We start from the raw sequence: 14,206 nt of genomic DNA on the forward strand, positions 1-14,206 counted from the left end.
GTCTCTAGTGCAATAAACTAAGACCATGTAAACCCGAGAGGGAGAGGGGCATTTAATCTGTGACTCGAGCATATTGTCTCCAGTGAGGTCAATACACGCGTCAGGGATATGTATGCTAAATGTAATGTAAATATGATGGATATAATGTATATTGTGGTGGAGTTTATAAAGATAATGTCAGGGGAACTTTAGTGATGTTCTGTGTTTTCTAAATTCCAAGCAGTGGGACTTTAAGTCATAACTTTGTGAGGAATTTACATGTCTTTATAAATTATATATCATTATAAAGTAATAATCCAGCTCACTATGCTAGCTAGCCTACTGCCAGTTGCCATCCAAATGATGATAATGATCAGCTAGTAGTTAAGTACTGCAGTAGTTTGCCAGTTGTCAGCTAATGATTTTTCATAGTATTGTATTATTTAAATTCAGTTTCTTGTGCACTATAGTATTTTCAGTATTGAGTATTTTTGGTGTGGATGTTATTTTACCTAAACAGTTTATTAGTTATTGCTCTGATTTCAATATGCATAGTGCACTATTTACATTTGTATTGATTATTACATCAATTTCTTCAACAAGTACAGTGAATGTTAAAGTGCAATACATGTTCTGTGATGTGCATTATTTAATTGTTTGTGTTTATTTTAGTTTTAACTAAACATTCTCTATACGCCATAAACATGGGCACCACTAAAATGTTTTTTATCGAGAGGGGGGATGGTTTTGGGGCTACTATCAAATCTCGCATATGGCCCCCAAATGGCTAGGGCCGGCTCTGGACATCACACATTACATAGGATGGGACTGACGTTGGATGCGACTTTTCGTGACTTAAATCAAGTAACAAGTTACTAGTACACACATAGCCTCTAAGTGTACTGAGTAATGATACTCTCTCATTCGTTCATTCGTTCCTTAGTATAATTACCTTTAGTAGTAGTAGTACTGGCCACTACTCGGAAGGCAGCGATGCGCACCAATAGATCACGAAAGCTTTCTCATAGTTTTGTGTTTTAGATAATGGTTCAATACGGACTCAATCCCCTTTCATGGACATGGCAGGGAACTTGCAGTTAGAACTAAGGAGTCTAATAAGACTTGGTGGTACGCAGAACTGAAGTGCCAAGTGACAGGCTATCACTTTCATTGCACACCGCATTGTCTTCTCGCAGGGAGCGAATTTGGGAAATGTTGGATTTACGGCATTATGTAGAAAGACTGAATGGTTTAGTTACAGAAAAAGATAAAAAAGATAGTGACCTTTCTTACTAGCTGAACTAACCTGCATAAAATTAAGAAGATACAGACATTTTCATGCAATTATTTCAAGTTACAGTCTGCTGCTCAGACACAGTTTGGCGCACAGATGCAACTATCATCAACTCAATTATAAACATATATCTAGAGAGACAGAGAGACAGACATGGACTACATATCGTGCACATTGTATGAAATCATGCTGGTATATGTAGGCTTGTAGATGATTGTTAAGAGGCCTATTTGGAAACATACGAAATGAGATATTACCATAATGAAGTCATGATACATGAAGGAAATGTTTTTCATGTTGGTAAAAGTACCCTGTCAAGGGTGCTTTGCTGAGAAAATGAAAATGAATGAGAGAAGACTAAAACAAAGGGCTCGTCCGGGATTTGAACCCTTTGAATCATACCCCTAGACCAACGAGCCACATAGCACAGGTTTCTGTGAAAACTAGTTAACATCGGTGCCACGTAGAGAGTTGTGCGCTCCTCTATTTGAACACTTTCTTCTTCAAACATTGCATGAGTGTCTGACTGCCGCCATCTAGCGGTGCTGACTGACTGATGGCTCGGGTATCTTGGATGTTGTTAAATGACATAACTGTCCGCCCAAGACACTGATGACCAAGGGTCATAGTTTTCCCCTGTAATAATAACAACAATAGTAATTGGAGTGAATGGAAGTGGCATTTCTATTTCTCCTTACTTTAGCCGTCATCGTCGCCAACATTGTTGTTGGTGAGCATGGAGAGGAGTGTATTAGCTTTTAAAGTATATTCAAGCAATGAACACGTCAAATAAATGTAATACCGAATACTTTTGCACGCAAGTGCACATGTATGTTACAGCGCTTCTGGGAGCACGGCCCACGTGAAGCAAGAGGGCGCAGTAAAGGTCTGCGAGTCAAGTGTGATGTGGGTATCCTGCAGCAGGGAGAGGAACCTTTGTTTTTCTACAGACGAAGCTGGTGCTGTGGGATACTAGTGTAAGGCCATTTATTCGTCATCTGTTCATGCGCAACGGTTCACCAGAAGTGTGTTAGTGAAAACAGCGGTAAGTGCAGGCTTAGTAGGGTCGCAATAGCTTGAATGGTGTCGAACTCCCCCGAAGCATCACAAGTGTGATGGCGGAAGCCTAGAAAGAAAACGTTGCGTTGGCCGGGAATCGAACCCGGGTCAACTGCTTGGAAGGCAGCTATGCTCACCACTATACCACCAACGCCCAGAAAGTCTCTCATTCCATGACTTTTGATGCATTTCAGATCATTCATCTGACTAGATACATGCGAATAATCACAGCCTACAGTGTAAAGCTTCTGATTACAGACAGGGCGTGTTGAGTGTGCTAAGTAACTTGCTAAATTCACTAACAAACAGTCGCTGCTCTTACTACAAAACAGGTGCAAGATATATCATTCTTAGCTAAACAAACCACGTAAACAATCAATGTAACTCTTAACTAAACTAGGAAACGCGAGAGAAAAAGGCGATACTTAGCTGCGGCGACTTGAGCGACTTCTCAGCTGGCTTGCCCGAGTGTCCAGATGCATATGTGGAAATACTTCTATACAAACCATGAACATAGATTCTCGATAGATGAATACTGTTTATTTAAAGGTCAGTTTTTATTTAGCGCATAGTTTATTGAATTTACCCCCCGAGGTGGAACACGGACAATGATGTATTTGATTGACAGTGTAACTTGGACTGTTGGAGTAACTTGGACACCCATTGGAATGGAAAAACAAACTCGAGAAAAAAGTGTGTGTGTGTGTGTGTCACCTGCTGGTAGTGATGCATTTACATAACCTACAGACTATTTGGGCTGATTGTTCCTGGTGTATTAATGAAACTTTTCAAAGCGGTGGCTTACGTAGATGACATCACAGTCATTGTTAAGAATGGCAAGGATGTACCTTACCTTAAATGACTGTCAGAAATGAATTGAGTTTCTTCAGTGGTTAATGGCTTTTACTGGGGGAACTAGGTAGAAAGCAAGCCACTGTCTCTAGCCACATTTTGGACAAATGGACAAAACTAGATGGATTTAAAAATAGACGGATAGACAGTCGGATGGCGTCTGTCTACAATATTTTAAATGATAATAGTATATGTAGTATATGCATGTGTATTATAAACTAATCTTTACAGAAAAGGGGTAATACCATAATAAAATGCTGATGAGAGGAGAAGAGATCTTATTCACTGGCCAAATACCTGATTTCGACAATTGTCGTACATCTTGACGGCACTTAGCTTTACTTTTCACAATGTATGACTGCACTTACTGTACTTAACTGTATACATTGGAAGTTGTAAAATGTATTATCTTGAATTGCTTTGTTTAATGTAAATTTGAATTTGTAATGTTTGATGCCTTGTATTTAACTGTATTCTTGCACTTATGTTGCAAGTCGCCCTGCATAAGGGCGTCTGCCAAGAAATAAAAATAATAATAATGTGTTTTATACAATGAGAAATTAAGAAAACCGTAAAAGAAAGGCATTTTAAACCAGGACCTCTCGCACTCTAAGAGAGAATCATATCTCGAACAAACTTACATTAGTGACATCTTTACACTAGTGCCACGTAGAAAGCGGTGCGCTCCAACAGCTGGAAACTTTCTCAGTCTCAAGTTCAAGCACCTTGTGTGTGACTGCCATCTAATGTTGCTGACTAATAGCACTATTGGACTAGAGGAGCTGGGGCTGGCAGAAATTCAGCCAGGCTTTTCTACAGGCGCAAACTCAGCTGATGCTGTGTAGGCTACTCCGTGTACGTCAATGAAAGTCTAGTGACTTCAATATACACACCCCGATGCACCCAAAGAGTGATTGTCAAAGTATGAGTGACTCGCTCCACTAGCAGCACCGACCTGCATCTCTCTGTGACACCCGGCGCCTCCGTCTGGATAAGCTGCTGGTAATGCCGAGCACGGCAGCAGATCTTGTACAGTGGAACCCTAATAATATTCCTAATAATATGGCAACATCCTGGGGGGTCGGTGTGCCGCGCCACAGTGCAGCGACCTTAGCGCATCACTAAAAGGCACCTTAGCGAGGCCTCGGAATCGCTCAAACATGAACCGAGAAATGAACATTGAATCCCATCTACTATTATTACCTAGTAGTGTTGATGTTATCTAAAGTATTTCTATACGTTTTTATTAGTGTATGAATTGTGTCGACCAGGGATCAGAAAGTGAGACAGTATAGGGTAGGCGGTAATCGAAAGCACAAGAAATACATAAAAGGGAGCTATACAGCAGGTGAATAAAACACGGATTGTGACAGTCCACTGTTAATAGCCTATAACAAGGCAGATTAAAATATAACAAACGATACGGATTCTTAAAATCAAATATAATTTCAACGTGCAGGAGACCAGACTGACTATTATGCATCCTCTCGGGTGTAGATGCATGTTACTTAGACTAACAACGTTTGCATTCTAGGATATTAATAACACTCTCCAGAGCAGGAATTATTGAGTGATATTACAGGGAATGTTGAGTAAAAGACTGACCCCGACGTGATTTGAACACACAACCTTCTGATCTGGAGTCAGACGCGCTACCGTTGCGCCACGAGGTCCTTAAACTTCAGTTAACACAGGACGTCAAGGAAAAATATTGGGAACTATGGTGATGTTTTGCTAGTGACCATTAGGTTAATGAATGGGCAACTGAAGCATTGACGTGATGAAGAAGTTAAACAGAATGCTAAAGAGATAGTGACAGTGAGCATGACACAGAACACATGGCATGACGTGAATACCAAGTTAAACTTATAGCAGAAATTACAGAAAGAAAGAAAAAAAAAGAAAACTGCACATGTGTTTGGTCTTTCCTATATCTTTAATATGATATCTCAGTAGTTTAAATTTGATACAGAAATTATTCTGGAATCCCATAAAATGGAAAATGCAGTGAATATAAAACTATATTTGTTATATTCATAACAAATATATTCCACTTATACACTCACCTAAAGGATTATTAGGAACACCATACTAATACTGTGTTTGACCCCCTTTCGCCTTCAGAACTGCCTTCATTCTACATGGCATTGATTCAACAAGGTGCTGACAGCATTCTTTAGAAATGTTGGCCCATATTGATAGGATAGCATCTTGCAGTTGATCGAGATTTGTGGGATGCACATCCAGGGCACGAAGCTCCCGTTCCACCACATCCCAAAGATGCTCTATTGGGTTGAGATGTGGTGACTGTGGGGGCCAGTTTAGTACAGTGAACTCATTGTCATGTTCAAGAAACCAATTTGAAATGATTCGACCTTTGTGACATGGTGCATTATCCTGCTGGAAGTAGCCATCAGAGGATGGGTACATGGTGGTCATAAAGGGATGGACATGCTCAGAAACAATGCTCAGGTAGGCCGTGGCATTTAAACGATGCCCAATTGGCACTAAGGGGCCTAAAGTGTGCCAAGAAAACATCCCCCACACCATTACACCACCACCACCAGCCTGCACAGTGGTAACAAGGCATGATGGATCCATGTTCTCATTCTGTTTACGCCAAATTCTGACTCTACCATCTGAAGGTCTCAACAGAAATCGAGACTCATCAGACCAGGCAACATTTTTCCAGTCTTCAACTGTCCAATTTTGGTGAGCTTGTGCAAATTGTAGCCTCTTTTTCCTATTTGTAGTGGAGATGAGTGGTACCCGGTGGGGTCTTCTGCTGTTGTAGCCCATCCGCCTCAAGGTTGTACGTGTTGTGGCTTCACAAATGCCTTGCTGCATACCTCGGTTGTAACGAGTGGTTATTTCAGTCAAAGTTGCTCTTCTATCAGCTTGAATCAGTCGGCCCATTCTCCTCTGACCTCTAGCATCAACAAGGCATTTTCGCCCACAGGACTGCCGCATACTGGATGTTTTTCCCTTTTCACACCATTCTTTGTAAACCCTAGAAATGGTTGTGCGTGAAAATCCCAGTAACTGAGCAGATTGTGAAATACTCAGACCGGCCCGTCTGGCACCAACAACCATGCCACGCTCAAAATTGCTTAAATCACCTTTCTTTCCCATTCAGACATTCAGTTTGGAGTTCAGGAGATTGTCTTGACCAGGACCACACCCCTAAATGCATTGAAGCAACTGTCATGTGATTGGTTGGTTAGATAATTGCATTAATGAGAAATTGAACAGGTGTATCTAATAATCCTTTAGGTGAGTGTATTTGCCTTTACTAATATTGTATTTTATTTTACAATAGGTTTAATATAATAAGGTCCAAATAATAAATGTACATATTTGCACATGCTTGCTTTTGGTGAACAGGTAGAATTGGCCATTATCTGAAAAAAACATGCACTCACCTAGTTATTCACAGTTTAAACAGCGCCAGTGAATATTGGGTTTTAAAGTTACAAGAGTGACGATGAAGTTATTGCGTTTAGTTGCTTTAAATAACTACAGTGGTTTGTGGATAACAGGAATATGTGCACATACAGAAAAGTTAAAAGTAACGCTGGGTAAGTACATAATCAAATCAAGTTTCACGAAAGATGATATGCTTCAGATACAACTTAATAGTAAAAATGCATTATGGTAAAGAGTTAATAGCTTTGTTGATAACCTCAACGTATGCTAATCAGTCTCTGTTTCGTGTTTATTATCATAATAATTGTAATTATTATTATTAGTAGTAGTATTCTACAATAAAACTTGCATAAGTTCGAATTGTGCCGATATGTTTTCTGCACAAGGAAAAGTATATATATTATTAAGTTACACAAGCATTGTAAAGAAACCAACAACATATAGGCACCTGGGTGTGTTCTTCCTACTTGGATAAGTAGGTTAGCCGGCTAAGTTTCAGGATAACTTGGCATTAACTCGGGATTTTCCATTCTCCGTAGCGAGTTTAAAGTTCAACCAGCTATGTTTCCAGAGCAGCATGTCCAGCATCTCAAACCTGCTCCCTGTCAGGATAACTTGAAGTTAGATGGCTAACAATCTGACTGTATTTCATCTGCCCAGTTAAATGACAGCTGACTGTGTCCCCCAACAATGACGGCGCAGTTCCTAACAGATCCAGTAGTGATCCAGACCCAGTAGCTTTTCTGCGAGGAATAATTCATAGAGATTATAGATTTAAATTATACAGATTAATTATTTGAGCGTTACAGGTTCGGTCGGAAAGGAATGATTTACGTAGCCGATTAATTAGGACCGCACATCAGTCATTCCGCCCTGGGCCGGCCCTGACCAATTTGATGCCCTAGGCAAGATTTTAGCTGGTGCCCCTGGCATCGCAGCCAATTCCACCACCGATCATTGTGTTCATACACTCACACAGAAACTGCATAGCTCCATGTCTTAGATTTTCTTTATTTTTGAAACAATAAAAAACCACACAAAATAAAAACAGTATGCAAGAAACAAGTGACAAAACGAATTATGACTACAATATAAATAAGTATTGCACGAAAAAACTATATTACAGACACCATAGTGCAAGATGCATAATGTAGCATTGTTCTACAGCCTTACTCGCCTTGCCTTTCTTGCAGCAAACAAGTGACATAAAACGAATTATAAATAAGTGGATGTTTCCTGCAGCACACTTGTAAGAAAAAGTACATTTCTCAAAATTATGTTATAGGTAATGGAGGTTGATGAAAGAGTTAAATAGCTGATCGATCAAAAGGTGTGATCGTTGTGGGGCATCGGTAAGAATGCACAATTCTCATTCATTCCAAACAGTGTCCCTTTATTGCATCACTAGCAATGGGCGTTAGCCTATTTTGGTATTTGTTTTGTGTGTTTTTTATTGCTTCTTGTTTTGTTTTATTTATTCACTTTCCACTGTCAGCTCTCTGCATTCCTTTCCCATCTCTCACTTCTTGATCCTCTGCAATCCGCCTTCCAAACACCGCTCACACCACTGAGACTGCTCTCCTGGCAGTCACTGACTCCCTCAACTGTGCTCGGGCAGCCTCCCTCTCCTCAATCCTCATCCTCCTTGGTCTCTCCGCAACATTTGACACCGTCGATCACTCCATCCTCCTCTCCTGCCTCGCTGACCTTGGAATCTCTGGGACTGCTCTCACTTGTTTCTCCTCCTACCTCAACGACCGGACCTATCAAGTGGCGAGGTTCCTCATCCACCCCTCAACCTCTCCTCACAGGCATAACCCCCGGGTTTAGCTATCCTCCCGATGGGTCACACTTCGGTAGCTACCTTTTTTACTTTCATGGGGCCCTGAAATCCTCGCTGCGCCCCTGGTCATGAAAGCTGTAATGTCTGGTATCAAAATACATTACTGGCTTTCGGCTTACACACGTCATTTCAACCCACTTGCTCAAGCAAAACGAGTAAACGTTTACTCGAGGTATACGGTCACACAGAAGGAGCATCCCAAGAACACCAGTAAATGGCGTAGAAATTTTGAAAACATGCACAATTTTCCACGATCTAAGCCCACAGTTTACATGCAAAATCTAATGTCTGAGATGATGGTATCCATGTAACATTCCCGAAATGGACGCATTTTAAAAGTGCAAGGTAACGGTCTGGTCCATTTATTGTGGGTTTCAAGGTAAAGTACATTGCTGATGGACGTTTCATGGATAATGCGGATCAGTGGTTTCCTTTATCATTATGCTCTCTAAATTGTTGTGGGTCTGTTGTACACTGTTCAGTACTGTACATCGTGTTTTAATCCTAACTTGATAAAACACTTCGATTCATGGCTTTGTAGCCCCACCAGTGATGTAAAAAAACACTCGGTAAGATCATTGAAACAAAGTATTAAACAAGGCGCAATGCACAAGACAGTCCTTTGCCCTGTGCAGTGCTGTGGGTAAACAACTCGTCTCTAGTGCAATAAACTAAGACCATGTAAACCCGAGAGGGAGAGGGGCATTTAATCTGTGACTCGAGCATATTGTCTCCAGTGAGGTCAATACATGCGTCAGGGATATGTATGCTAAATGTAATGTAAATATGATGGATATAATGTATATTGTGGTGGAGTTTATAAAGATAATGTCAGGGGAACTTTAGTGATGTTCTGTGTTTTCTAAATTCCAAGCAGTGGGACTTTAAGTCATAACTTTGTGAGGAATTTACATGTCTTTATAAATTATATATCATTATAAAGTAATAATCCAGCTCACTATGCTAGCTAGCCTACTGCCAGTTGCCATCCAAATGATGATAATGATCAGCTAGTAGTTAAGTACTGCAGTAGTTTGCCAGTTGTCAGCTAATGATTTTTCATAGTATTGTATTATTTAAATTCAGTTTCTTGTGCACTATAGTATTTTCAGTATTGAGTATTTTTGGTGTGGATGTTATTTTACCTAAACAGTTTATTAGTTATTGCTCTGATTTCAATATGCATAGTGCACTATTTACATTTGTATTGATTATTACATCAATTTCTTCAACAAGTACAGTGAATGTTAAAGTGCAATACATGTTCTGTGATGTGCATTATTTAATTGTTTGTGTTTATTTTAGTTTTAACTAAACATTCTCTATACGCCATAAACATGGGCACCACTAAAATGTTTTTTATCGAGAGGGGGGATGGTTTTGGGGCTACTATCAAATCTCGCATATGGCCCCCAAATGGCTAGGGCCGGCTCTGGACATCACACATTACATAGGATGGGACTGACGTTGGATGCGACTTTTCGTGACTTAAATCAAGTAACAAGTTACTAGTACACACATAGCCTCTAAGTGTACTGAGTAATGATACTCTCTCATTCGTTCATTCGTTCCTTAGTATAATTACCTTTAGTAGTAGTAGTACTGGCCACTACTCGGAAGGCAGCGATGCGCACCAATAGATCACGAAAGCTTTCTCATAGTTTTGTGTTTTAGATAATGGTTCAATACGGACTCAATCCCCTTTCATGGACATGGCAGGGAACTTGCAGTTAGAACTAAGGAGTCTAATAAGACTTGGTGGTACGCAGAACTGAAGTGCCAAGTGACAGGCTATCACTTTCATTGCACACCGCATTGTCTTCTCGCAGGGAGCGAATTTGGGAAATGTTGGATTTACGGCATTATGTAGAAAGACTGAATGGTTTAGTTACAGAAAAAGATAAAAAAGATAGTGACCTTTCTTACTAGCTGAACTAACCTGCATAAAATTAAGAAGATACAGACATTTTCATGCAATTATTTCAAGTTACAGTCTGCTGCTCAGACACAGTTTGGCGCACATATGCAACTATCATCAACTCAATTATAAACATATATCTAGAGAGACAGAGAGACAGACATGGACTACATATCGTGCACATTGTATGAAATCATGCTGGTATATGTAGGCTTGTAGATGATTGTTAAGAGGCCTATTTGGAAACATACGAAATGAGATATTACCATAATGAAGTCATGATACATGAAGGAAATGTTTTTCATGTTGGTAAAAGTACCCTGTCAAGGGTGCTTTGCTGAGAAAATGAAAATGAATGAGAGAAGACTAAAACAAAGGGCTCGTCCGGGATTTGAACCCTTTGAATCATACCCCTAGACCAACGAGCCACATAGCACAGGTTTCTGTGAAAACTAGTTAACATCGGTGCCACGTAGAGAGTTGTGCGCTCCTCTATTTGAACACTTTCTTCTTCAAACATTGCATGAGTGTCTGACTGCCGCCATCTAGCGGTGCTGACTGACTGATGGCTCGGGTATCTTGGATGTTGTTAAATGACATAACTGTCCGCCCAAGACACTGATGACCAAGGGTCATAGTTTTCCCCTGTAATAATAACAACAATAGTAATTGGAGTGAATGGAAGTGGCATTTCTATTTCTCCTTACTTTAGCCGTCATCGTCGCCAACATTGTTGTTGGTGAGCATGGAGAGGAGTGTATTAGCTTTTAAAGTATATTCAAGCAATGAACACGTCAAATAAATGTAATACCGAATACTTTTGCACGCAAGTGCACATGTATGTTACAGCGCTTCTGGGAGCACGGCCCACGTGAAGCAAGAGGGCGCAGTAAAGGTCTGCGAGTCAAGTGTGATGTGGGTATCCTGCAGCAGGGAGAGGAACCTTTGTTTTTCTACAGACGAAGCTGGTGCTGTGGGATACTAGTGTAAGGCCATTTATTCGTCATCTGTTCATGCGCAACGGTTCACCAGAAGTGTGTTAGTGAAAACAGCGGTAAGTGCAGGCTTAGTAGGGTCGCAATAGCTTGAATGGTGTCGAACTCCCCCGAAGCATCACAAGTGTGATGGCGGAAGCCTAGAAAGAAAACGTTGCGTTGGCCGGGAATCGAACCCGGGTCAACTGCTTGGAAGGCAGCTATGCTCACCACTATACCACCAACGCCCAGAAAGTCTCTCATTCCATGACTTTTGATGCATTTCAGATCATTCATCTGACTAGATACATGCGAATAATCACAGCCTACAGTGTAAAGCTTCTGATTACAGACAGGGCGTGTTGAGTGTGCTAAGTAACTTGCTAAATTCACTAACAAACAGTCGCTGCTCTTACTACAAAACAGGTGCAAGATATATCATTCTTAGCTAAACAAACCACGTAAACAATCAATGTAACTCTTAACTAAACTAGGAAACGCGAGAGAAAAAGGCGATACTTAGCTGCGGCGACTTGAGCGACTTCTCAGCTGGCTTGCCCGAGTGTCCAGATGCATATGTGGAAATACTTCTATACAAACCATGAACATAGATTCTCGATAGATGAATACTGTTTATTTAAAGGTCAGTTTTTATTTAGCGCATAGTTTATTGAATTTACCCCCCGAGGTGGAACACGGACAATGATGTATTTGATTGACAGTGTAACTTGGACTGTTGGAGTAACTTGGACACCCATTGGAATGGAAAAACAAACTCGAGAAAAAAGTGTGTGTGTGTGTGTGTCACCTGCTGGTAGTGATGCATTTACATAACCTACAGACTATTTGGGCTGATTGTTCCTGGTGTATTAATGAAACTTTTCAAAGCGGTGGCTTACGTAGATGACATCACAGTCATTGTTAAGAATGGCAAGGATGTACCTTACCTTAAATGACTGTCAGAAATGAATTGAGTTTCTTCAGTGGTTAATGGCTTTTACTGGGGGAACTAGGTAGAAAGCAAGCCACTGTCTCTAGCCACATTTTGGACAAATGGACAAAACTAGATGGATTTAAAAATAGACGGATAGACAGTCGGATGGCGTCTGTCTACAATATTTTAAATGATAATAGTATATGTAGTATATGCATGTGTATTATAAACTAATCTTTACAGAAAAGGGGTAATACCATAATAAAATGCTGATGAGAGGAGAAGAGATCTTATTCACTGGCCAAATACCTGATTTCGACAATTGTCGTACATCTTGACGGCACTTAGCTTTACTTTTCACAATGTATGACTGCACTTACTGTACTTAACTGTATACATTGGAAGTTGTAAAATGTATTATCTTGAATTGCTTTGTTTAATGTAAATTTGAATTTGTAATGTTTGATGCCTTGTATTTAACTGTATTCTTGCACTTATGTTGCAAGTCGCCCTGCATAAGGGCGTCTGCCAAGAAATAAAAATAATAATAATGTGTTTTATACAATGAGAAATTAAGAAAACCGTAAAAGAAAGGCATTTTAAACCAGGACCTCTCGCACTCTAAGAGAGAATCATATCTCGAACAAACTTACATTAGTGACATCTTTACACTAGTGCCACGTAGAAAGCGGTGCGCTCCAACAGCTGGAAACTTTCTCAGTCTCAAGTTCAAGCACCTTGTGTGTGACTGCCATCTAATGTTGCTGACTAATAGCACTATTGGACTAGAGGAGCTGGGGCTGGCAGAAATTCAGCCAGGCTTTTCTACAGGCGCAAACTCAGCTGATGCTGTGTAGGCTACTCCGTGTACGTCAATGAAAGTCTAGTGACTTCAATATACACACCCCGATGCACCCAAAGAGTGATTGTCAAAGTATGAGTGACTCGCTCCACTAGCAGCACCGACCTGCATCTCTCTGTGACACCCGGCGCCTCCGTCTGGATAAGCTGCTGGTAATGCCGAGCACGGCAGCAGATCTTGTACAGTGGAACCCTAATAATATTCCTAATAATATGGCAACATCCTGGGGGGTCGGTGTGCCGCGCCACAGTGCAGCGACCTTAGCGCATCACTAAAAGGCACCTTAGCGAGGCCTCGGAATCGCTCAAACATGAACCGAGAAATGAACATTGAATCCCATCTACTATTATTACCTAGTAGTGTTGATGTTATCTAAAGTATTTCTATACGTTTTTATTAGTGTATGAATTGTGTCGACCAGGGATCAGAAAGTGAGACAGTATAGGGTAGGCGGTAATCGAAAGCACAAGAAATACATAAAAGGGAGCTATACAGCAGGTGAATAAAACACGGATTGTGACAGTCCACTGTTAATAGCCTATAACAAGGCAGATTAAAATATAACAAACGATACGGATTCTTAAAATCAAATATAATTTCAACGTGCAGGAGGCCAGACTGACTATTATGCATCCTCTCGGGTGTAGATGCATGTTACTTAGACTAACAACGTTTGCATTCTAGGATATTAATAACACTCTCCAGAGCAGGAATTATTGAGTGATATTACAGGGAATGTTGAGTAAAAGACTGACCCCGACGTGATTTGAACACACAACCTTCTGATCTGGAGTCAGACGCGCTACCGTTGCGCCACGAGGTCCTTAAACTTCAGTTAACACAGGACGTCAAGGAAAAATATTGGGAACTATGGTGATGTTTTGCTAGTGACCATTAGGTTAATGAATGGGCAACTGAAGCATTGACGTGATGAAGAAGTTAAACAGAATGCTAAAGAGATAGTGACAGTGAGCATGACACAGAACACATGGCATGACGTGAATACCAAGTTAAACTTATAGCAGAAATTACAGAAAGAAAGAAAAAAAAACGGATACTGCACAT

General features: G+C 40.5%; 4 non-coding genes across 4 annotated transcripts; all 4 read right to left on the minus strand.

The window, feature by feature from the left end:
- Positions 1-2,414: 2,414 nt before the first annotated feature.
- On the minus strand, positions 2,415-2,486 carry trnag-ucc (transfer RNA glycine (anticodon UCC)). The gene has a single exon. It is a non-coding gene; the product is annotated as a tRNA-Gly (tRNA).
- Positions 2,487-4,785: 2,299 nt separating this feature from the next.
- trnaw-cca (transfer RNA tryptophan (anticodon CCA)) lies at positions 4,786-4,857 on the minus strand. Its single transcript has one exon. It is a non-coding gene; the product is annotated as a tRNA-Trp (tRNA).
- A 6,664-nt stretch (positions 4,858-11,521) lies between these two features.
- Positions 11,522-11,593, minus strand: trnag-ucc (transfer RNA glycine (anticodon UCC)). Its single transcript has one exon. It is a non-coding gene; the product is annotated as a tRNA-Gly (tRNA).
- A 2,299-nt stretch (positions 11,594-13,892) lies between these two features.
- trnaw-cca (transfer RNA tryptophan (anticodon CCA)) lies at positions 13,893-13,964 on the minus strand. The gene has a single exon. It is a non-coding gene; the product is annotated as a tRNA-Trp (tRNA).
- Between the last annotated feature and the right edge of the window lie 242 nt (positions 13,965-14,206).

The sequence above is a fragment of the Amia ocellicauda genome, chromosome 19 (genome assembly GCF_036373705.1).
Source record: "Amia ocellicauda isolate fAmiCal2 chromosome 19, fAmiCal2.hap1, whole genome shotgun sequence".
NCBI lineage: Eukaryota > Metazoa > Chordata > Actinopteri > Amiiformes > Amiidae > Amia > Amia ocellicauda.